The sequence below is a fragment of the Lissotriton vulgaris genome, chromosome 8 (genome assembly GCF_964263255.1).
Source record: "Lissotriton vulgaris chromosome 8, aLisVul1.2, whole genome shotgun sequence".
In the NCBI taxonomy this organism is placed as follows: domain Eukaryota; kingdom Metazoa; phylum Chordata; class Amphibia; order Caudata; family Salamandridae; genus Lissotriton; species Lissotriton vulgaris.
Window position 1 is genome coordinate 515112866 of NC_141696.1, and position 9260 is coordinate 515122125.

A 9260-nucleotide genomic window follows, 5' to 3' on the forward strand; every position below is an offset into this window, starting at 1 on the left:
TCCAAGGGCGGGGTGGGGGTAGGAAGGATCGGGGGCTGGTGTACATCGACCTGGGTGATGATACTATTAGGGCGAACAGTACGCTCTGGAGTAACAGAAGAGGCTATATGGCCTAAGGATGATTTTTTTGAGAGTGCAATTACTTGGGACAACCTTTGTGCAGCTACTAGTTCTAGGGATACCCGGGTTTGAAGTTTAGATATTTCTTCATCTATGGCTATGTTTGTGCGGGTAATGAAGTCGTCCATAGGGCCACAGATTAGTGAACCACCTTTGGAGGCCTTGCTGCGTGTCACCCTAGTGCTCATAGTGCTTAAGATGGAAAGGGGGTCGTCACTCAACTTACAAAATAAGGTGTAACAGTTTAAGCTAGCCTATATCAGCACGATAATACAATGAGCAGGTTGGAGGCAATAAGGGGGGTGGGCCAGGGCCGTCCGCTGCCATCCTCGAACGGCCTCAAACGGCCCGCTCCTAGCCCGGTCTTTGCTCCGGGCTGCGTCCCGCGCTGCGGGAGGATTGGTCCCAATTATACCGGCGTTCAGGGAGGTGGGCGGGCCGCCAGGGAGAGTGGACCGGAAGTTGTAGACGGTCTAGCAGGGACTCCTGGATAATGGAGTCCCTGACGCTCGCAGCCCTGCAGCCCTCAGCCACTGATGGATAGAGCTTCCCCCGTAGAGTCCTGGGCAGATGCCCCTCACTTCCTCCGGCGATGCGGCACCCGCGGAGCGGGTGCGGCGAGGTCCGGTGGCGGCTTTCACAGAGTCCGGTGAGCGCGTCCTGGCAATGCGCTTTCCGCTAGGTTTACGAGTGTCCCACTGGTGGAGTTGCAGGTGGGGGTTTAAAGGGCCCTCAGGTGGGCGGTGGGCCGGCCGCCAGGGAGAGCGGACCGGAAGTTGTAGACGGTCTAGCAGGGACTCCTGGATAATGGAGTCCCTGACGCTCGCAGCCCTGCAGCCCTCAGCCACTGATGGATAGAGCTTCCCCCGTAGAGTCCTGGGCAGATGCCCCTCACTTCCTCCGGCGATGCGGCACCCGCGGAGCGGGTGCGGCGAGGTCCGGTGGCCGCTTTCACAGAGTCCGGTGAGCGCGTCCTGGCAATGCGCTTTCCGCTAGGTTTACGAGTGTCCCCTCGTATTTTATATTTCTATCAGCTCACGCCGCGCGCAGCCATACTGAGTTAGGCTTTGTGAGCTTAATAGTCCGTTTAGGGATGTTGTGCAGGCATTTCAAAGTTTTGTCCACGGAAATCAGAATTGTCCTATTGAGTATATAATTATTCAGGCATGGTACTTCGAGGCCTGCAAAGGCTTAAAGGCAGTAAGAAATATGGGTGGTGACTATTGAGGCCTACAGCCGTTGTTCCTTTTAGGGATGGGGCAGAGGGAGAAGGGGATACCTATGGTGCTATCCTTCCCTATACATCTGATTACTAAAATTGACAGTAGATATATAATAATCTTAAAGCATTTCCAGCATATTAAAGATCTTGGGGTCTGGAGGGCTCCTGCTACTGATTACAGAGGTGGTTATTTGCATGGTCCCAAGAGTCAGACAGTGTAATTCTCAGGATGGAAAGGAATGTCCACAATATACATCCATACAGACCTGGTGTGATCAAGAATCTTTGGGTGAAAGGGAATGCATAAGGAAGGCTAGACCTTCGAGGGCAGCCCTGAGCACTCTAGAGAAAGGGTAAGGGTACAGTGTAGCAAAAAAAGAAAAATGCTGCGCTGATCAAAAGAAAGAAACAGGGTTATTATCAGGCAAACTGGATTTCATGATCAGGTATCCTGCAGACCAAAGATCTGAAAAGGTTTTGGCAGTTAGTTCAGAGAGTAAGAAGCAAAACAAAGAAGCCTATAAGGTGTGTGGTCCCGGAAAATTTCTGGGTTGCATTCCTAAGTAACATCTATAAGTCTGAAGGTAAGATCAGAAAGTAAGGTGGCCTACTCCGGAAGAGGATGTACTAGAGTCTTTCTCAGAGGTCTCCTTACTGAAATAAATAGCCTCCCTAAAATAAACCAAGGAAGCAGAACCAGACAATTTACTTGCCATTATAATAAAACCCAGCCCTAACTGGTGGACTTGTTTCTTCACAAAGTCTTTGTTGGGAAGGGTGCAATAATCAAAGCATTCCACAAGAAAAGGAACTGGACAACCCAAGATATTATCGCTTAATATGCCTGCTTGATGTAGGTGCCAAATTGCATTTTAAGGTAATCTTAGGGTCCCTCAAAGATTGGCTTGAGAATGAGAAACTTGTCCCAATAGAACAAGGAGGTTTCTAACATAGTCACTCTATGATAGACCATTGCTTTGGTCTGTAGGCTCTTGAGCAGAAGGCAATGAGAACAATGGGACAATGGGGAACTACTCTTGTTATTTTGTTGATTTTAGTTTAGCTTTCAACCTGGTGGACCATACCATCCTGTGGGATAAGCTTTAACCTCTGGCTGTCCCCAGTAGCTTACTTGCAATTCTCTAAGAATTGCATTGCTTTAATTGGACTAAGGTACAGCTGAATCTAAACAGGATTCTATCCACAAGATTCCTACTGGGTAACAGTATAAGGCAAGTTTGTGTATTGACCCCCACATTGCTTTCCTTACTTTTTAACAGATTTGCCCTACGCACTTGATAACACAAAATCGTTCTTGCTGAAAATGGGGGATAGGCACATATTGTGTCTCCTCTATGTGGACGACCTGGACATTTTAGACCTTACCCAAGTGGGCCTTCAGAAGAAGCTGGAAAGTTTCAATTCATTTTGTGTGGCTAATAAATTGAATGTTAATCTGGAGAAATTAAAAATAATTAACTTTGGGAAAACAAAGAAAGCATTTAAGTGGGTGCAAAGTATCAATAGGGTGAAAGTGGTAACCTCATATAAATATTGAGGGATGCGGTTTAATAATAAATTAAATTGGACCCCAGTGAGAGAAACAGTGAAGGCATGTGCACTCTCTACTCCTGGAGGTATAGTAAAATAAAAACATTCATATGGTGGGCCATCTCTGTCTCTGGTATTTACTGCTTATAACACTACAGTTATAACTCAATGCATATACAGGGTAGAACTCCTGACTTTAAACACAGAGGCTTACTGGGAGAAGTGTGCGGGTAAATGTCTGAAAAAACTGCTAGGGCTGCACAAAAGTACTATGTGCCCAGCAATACAGCTTGGAAGGGACCCTGCAGGCATGGAACTTCTTAGCCTTTATGGCTGCATTACGCTTGTAGGACTTGCCCTGGGTCTCGGAAGGTCAACAAATGTCAAGCCTTTGTGCTCAGGACACCTCAAGAAGCGAACTAAAAAGGGCTGTCCTTGTTAGAAACAGATGAGAAAATTGCAGTGATGCTGGAGGTGGGCACATTTAGAGTATCAGAGGCATCCCAGTTATCAAAGAGGAACTGAGGGAGGCCCTCAAGAGAGAATAAAGGATATCAGACCTCAATTATGATGTAAAAAAAACCTAATTGAGTTACATGTTAGAGTCATGGGACAACCAAAGGAGGTTTTCTTAAATATCAACAACGCGCACAACAGCAAACAGCTCTTCAACATCGTGAAGGAACTCTCCAACCCCAGCTCCAACACCAATGACATCCCACCCTCGCAAGACATGTGGGACTCCCTTGCCACATTCTTCCTTCGTAAAATTGCAGACATCCATGACAGCTTCAACAACCTGGCCGCCCGACTGCCACCAATACTTCAGACCCCACGGCCACCACCCACATTGATCCCCTGCTCACCTGGACCAACAGAAACCACGACGACACCATCACAATAATGAACACCGTCCACTCTGGCTCTCCGTAAGACCCTTGCCCCCACCATATCTTCAACAAAGCTAGCGCCACCATCCCATCCTATCTCTGCAAAGCCATCAACATCTCCTTCGAGACCGCGACCTTCCCAAAGAACTGGAAGCACGCCTATATCAACGCCTTACTTAAGAAACACAAGGCAGATCTGAAGCACCTCAAGAACTTCTGGCCCATCTCCCTGCTATCGTTCCCGGTGAAGGTCATCGAGAAGACCGTCAACGGACAACTTACCCGTTACCTCGAGGAGAAGAACATCCTGAACCCGTCCCAGTCCGGGTTCTGCAGCAACCACAGTACCGAAACTGCCCTCTTCGCCGCCACCAATGACATCAGGGCCCTGCTGGACAACAGCAAAACCACGACCCTCGTCCTCCTAGACCTATCAGCCGCCTTCAACACTGTCTGTCACAGCACCCTATGAACACGCCTCCACAACTCAGGGATCCAAAACAAGGCTCTGGAATGGACCACCTCCTTCCTCTCCGGCAGAACACAGAGCGTCTGCCTCCCCCCTTTCCGTAGCCTCCGAGATCATCTGCAGCATACCCCAAGGATCATCCCTCAGCCCGACATTGTTCAACATCTACATGGCACCGCTCGCCCACGTCGCCCAAGTGCACGACCTCAACATCATCTCTTAGGCAGACAACACCCATTTGATACTCTCCCTCACCAAGGACCCACTCACTGCCAAAACGAACCTCCACAAAGGAATGAAGGCCGTCACCGAGTGGATGAAGAACAGCCATCTGAAGCTGAACTCGGACAAGACAAAGGTCCTCATCCACAGCTCCACCCCTCAGCCTGGGAAGACTCCTGGTGGCCAACCGCACTGGGAGCAGTTCCAATGCATGCAATCTGGGGTTCTTCCTCAACTCAACACTCTCCATGACCAACCAAGTTCAACGTCGTCTCATCCTCCTGCTTCAACACTCTCCGCATGCTCCGCAAGATCTACAGGTGGATCCCCACCGAAACAAGAAGACAGTCACCCAGGCCCTAGTCCGCAGAAGGCTGGACCACGGAAACACTCTCTATGCAGGTGCCTCGGCCAAACTCCTGAAACGACTACAACACATACAGAACGCCTCTGCATGCCTGATCCTCTACATCCCTCGCCACAGGATCACCTTCAAGCTCCTCACCCACGCACACAAAGCACTCCACAACACCGGACCGGCATACCTCAACAGATGACCCATCTTCTACACCCCAAACCACCAGCTCCGCTCGGCCGACCTTGCCCACTCCACCTTCCCCTGCATCCAAAGAGCAACTACCGGTGGCAGATTGTTCTCCCACCTCACCGCCAAGACCAGGAACACCCTCCCCATCCTACCGCAGACTCAGGACCTACTAACCTTCAGGAGGCTACTCAAGACCTGGCAATTCGAGCAGTAGCGTGTAAATATTTATCAAGGACCCCCTGAGTACATGGAAATGAAGTTCTTAGACCAGGGAAAAGCAAATAATTTGATATGTATCAATCTAGGCAACAGAACGTAATAAGTGGTCGAAATGAACTGAGCTAAAACATAGGTTGTTTGTAAAAAAGGGGTAGTTCAATTTTATTCATAAATTCTTTTAAAAAACACATTAAAATAATAATACATATTCACAAATTGTATGCGACATAATAAATCAACAATACACAGCAACACTTTAAGAGAGAAGGACAAATAATCCAACAAATGAAGGTTATATAAAATGAACACAGTTTTTAAGAGAGAAAGGTGTGGCTAAAATAATCTCTACGCGCGTTTCGGCGAACCAGCGCCTTCTTCTGGAGCAGCCACGATAGTATCTGAAATGGGAAAATTCCATAAAACAAAAAATATTATGTACAATAATGCATCAATTTATATTATGTTACACAGAGAAAATTAAAACAAACCAATGTTAGGCTAATAGTCTCAGACTTTCCATTCTATTGTGACCAAGCTTATTAATATTACAATAATACTTTGACGGATTTCTTTTCCTTGCCTTAATGATCATCAAGAAAAATAGAAAAATGGAGTGAATCCTTTTAACTCATATATTCTTATATGAGATAATGGCCAAAAAAGGGAGAAGGAGTGGATACCTTTATACTAAATAGATTATTCCCAAGTTTTGGTGGTGAGGAAGCAGGGTTCTTACATAGGATGGCAAATGCGAGGAATCAAATGATTGATATTAGTGATGGAAAATACGAAATATTCTAAATGGTGGCAATTCGCAGCGTGCTATCAACGCGGGACTTAAACAATGGTATACAATACATTCATATCATAGATAAGGTCACTTACTTAAAAAACACGGAGTATATTAATGCTATTTGATGTTCTCAATCTGGATTATCTGTATAATGACTTTCTTTTCTTTGGTTAGGTGACGAAGATATTCTAGACCCTAAAAAACATAGACATTTCATGAACATTGATTGTTGTTTTAGTGTAGTCTATGATTTTCTAACCAGCCCATATTTAATGAAAGGACCAAGCTAGTGTTTTACCTATTTTAGTTAAGGTTTGCAGATAGATATTCCATAGTCACACGATGTAATTTGTTTGTCTTGATTGTTGATTTTTGAATTTCTATATTTCCTAGAAGAAATTATGAGTTCTTTTAGTTTATTGAATCTTTTCTATTTTTGATATTTTATATTAACTAGACAGTGAGGATACATTAGTAGTTTTTTGAAAACATTTTCATTTTCGAGGATGAAGGTACCTTAAGTGAGGAGTGGGATTTCAGTTAGACCCGCCTGCCGGAGTTAAAATTTATGGCCACGATAATGAATATTTTTGTGGATCCCAAAAGATATAGTCCTCCTGATGTGGAGATAACAAATGGCGAGATTGCCTATAGAATGGATGGAAAGAATTCTTATCAAAGTCTGCCAGGCTGGTGCAGTTGCGCCTAACCCGTAGAAACTGAGAGAATGGAATTGAATCTTTTTGTGATCTAGGGTGGAAACTACTGTAGTGCAGCAAGGTGTTTCTTGCTGTGGGTTTCGTATGTAGATCCATTTTTAAAAAACCATCATCATTTATAATTTCAATGTCTAAAAATTCAACCTTCTCATCACTGATATGCGACGTGAAGTGGAGATTAGGGTCTGCTTCGTTTATCCAATAGACGAACTCGTCTAGTGCCTCCCTCCCATTGGTCCAGACAAAAAAAATGTCATCTATGTATCTGGACCAATGGGAGACAGACTCGAAAAAGGGCGCCAATTCATTATAGATGTTTTTTGCTTCGAAGGCCGCCATATATATATTCGCAATCGAGGGCGCTACTGAAGCCCCCATACTTACACCCTTTATCTGGCGATAAGTATTCAAGCCAAATTCAAAAAAGTTGTCAGTTAAGACAATTTTTAGACATGCCAATAAAAATGATTACTTGTTTAGTTAACTGATAATCTCCAAAGTAAACAGTGGGTAACAGAATTCTCTCTCTCCTTTCCCCCCCCTGTTTGTTCATTTTACAGACAGGGAGTTATTTTAAACCACTTTGAAATCCATCGCTCCTTGAGCACAAGTAAAAAGGTAACTATCAGTCCTTCTTCTTTAAGAGACAGTAAGTCTATGAAGTCGCCATGCATTGACTGTTCTCCAAAAATTGATGCCAGAATTCTTTCCATCCATTCTATAGGCAATCTCGCCATTTGTTATCTCCACATCAGGAGGACTATATCTTTTGGGATCCACAAAAATATTCATTATCGTGGCCATAAATTTTAACTCCGGCAGGCGGGTCTAACTGAAATCCCACTCCTCACTTAAGGTACCTTCATCCTCGAAAATGAAAATGTTTTCAAAAAACTACTAATGTATCCTCACTGTCTAGTTAATATAAAATATCAAAAATAGAAAAGATTCAATAAACTAAAAGAACTCATAATTTCTTCTAGGAAATATAGAAATTCAAAAATCAACAATCAAGACAAACAAATTACATCGTGTGACTATGGAATATCTATCTGCAAACCTTAACTAAAATAGGTAAAACACTAGCTTGGTCCTTTCATTAAATATGGGCTGGTTAGAAAATCATAGACTACACTAAAACAACAATCAATGTTCATGAAATGTCTATGTTTTTTAGGGTCTAGAATATCTTCGTCACCTAACCAAAGAAAAGAAAGTCATTATACAGATAATCCAGATTGAGAACATCAAATAGCATTAATATACTCCGTGTTTTTTAAGTAAGTGACCTTATCTATGATATGAATGTATTGTATACCATTGTTTAAGTCCCGCGTTGATAGCACGCTGCGAATTGCCACCATTTAGAATATTTCGTATTTTCCATCACTAATATCAATCATTTGATTCCTCGCATTTGCCATCCTATGTAAGAACCCTGCTTCCTCACCACCAAAACTTGGGAATAATCTATTTAGTATAAAGGTATCCACTCCTTCTCCCTTTTTTGGCCATTATCTCATATAAGAATATATGAGTTAAAAGGATTCACTCCATTTTTCTATTTTTCTTGATGATCATTAAGGCAAGGAAAAGAAATCCGTCAAAGTATTATTGTAATATTAATAAGCTTGGTCACAATAGAATGGAAAGTCTGAGACTATTAGCCTAACATTGGTTTGTTTTAATTTTCTCTGTGTAACATAATATAAATTGATGCATTATTGTACATAATATTTTTTGTTTTATGGAATTTTCCCATTTCAGATACTATCGTGGCTGCTCCAGAAGAAGGCGCTGGTTCGCCGAAACGCGCGTAGAGATTATTTTAGCCACACCTTTCTCTCTTAAAAACTGTGTTCATTTTATATAACCTTCATTTGTTGGATTATTTGTCCTTCTCTCTTAAAGTGTTGCTGTGTATTGTTGATTTATTATGTCGCATACAATTTGTGAATATGTATTATTATTTTAATGTGTTTTTTAAAAGAATTTATGAATAAAATTGAACTACCCCTTTTTTACAAACAACCTATGTTTTAGCTCAGTTCATTTCGACCACTTATTACGTTCTGTTGCCTAGATTGATACATATCAAATTAATTCGAGCAGTAGCAGCACTCCTCTCCCCGGCGCCTTGAGACCCTCACGGGTGAGTAGTGCACTCTACAAATGTTTGATTGATTGATTCAAGAACCCCCAAATCCGCATGTTGCTTTTAACATTTTTGGTGGCTCTGAATTTTGGGTATTTACAAGTGGATGCATTTAATTCATTTTTTGACTAATTTTAACTATGGGTTACGTATGATAAATACAAATGTTACATTTTTATTTGATAGCCTTAACTTTTATTAGATACAATGTCAAATTTTAAAGCCACAAACTATCAACCGGAGAGTAAGGGTATAACTATTCACTCTCTTACCCCTACTAGATTATTGTTAAACAACAGAAGAGTGAAAAGACAAAACACAACCTCAAACAAATATGTGAGGGTTAAGTGGAA

At 42.9% G+C, this 9260-nt stretch overlaps 1 long non-coding RNA gene across 3 annotated transcripts; it reads left to right on the forward strand.

The window, feature by feature from the left end:
* The first annotated feature begins 7313 nt into the window (after window positions 1–7313).
* Window positions 7314–8760, forward strand: LOC147697244 (uncharacterized). Of its 3 annotated transcripts, none has more exons than XR_015299149.1 (4): window positions 7314–7370; window positions 7477–7608; window positions 7736–8032; window positions 8520–8760. It is a non-coding gene; the product is annotated as an uncharacterized LOC147697244 (long non-coding RNA). The 3 variants fall into 3 exon arrangements; XR_015299148.1 differs by having other exon boundaries at window positions 7736–7826; window positions 7930–8760; XR_015299147.1 differs by having other exon boundaries at window positions 7736–8760.
* Window positions 8761–9260: the final 500 nt, after the last annotated feature.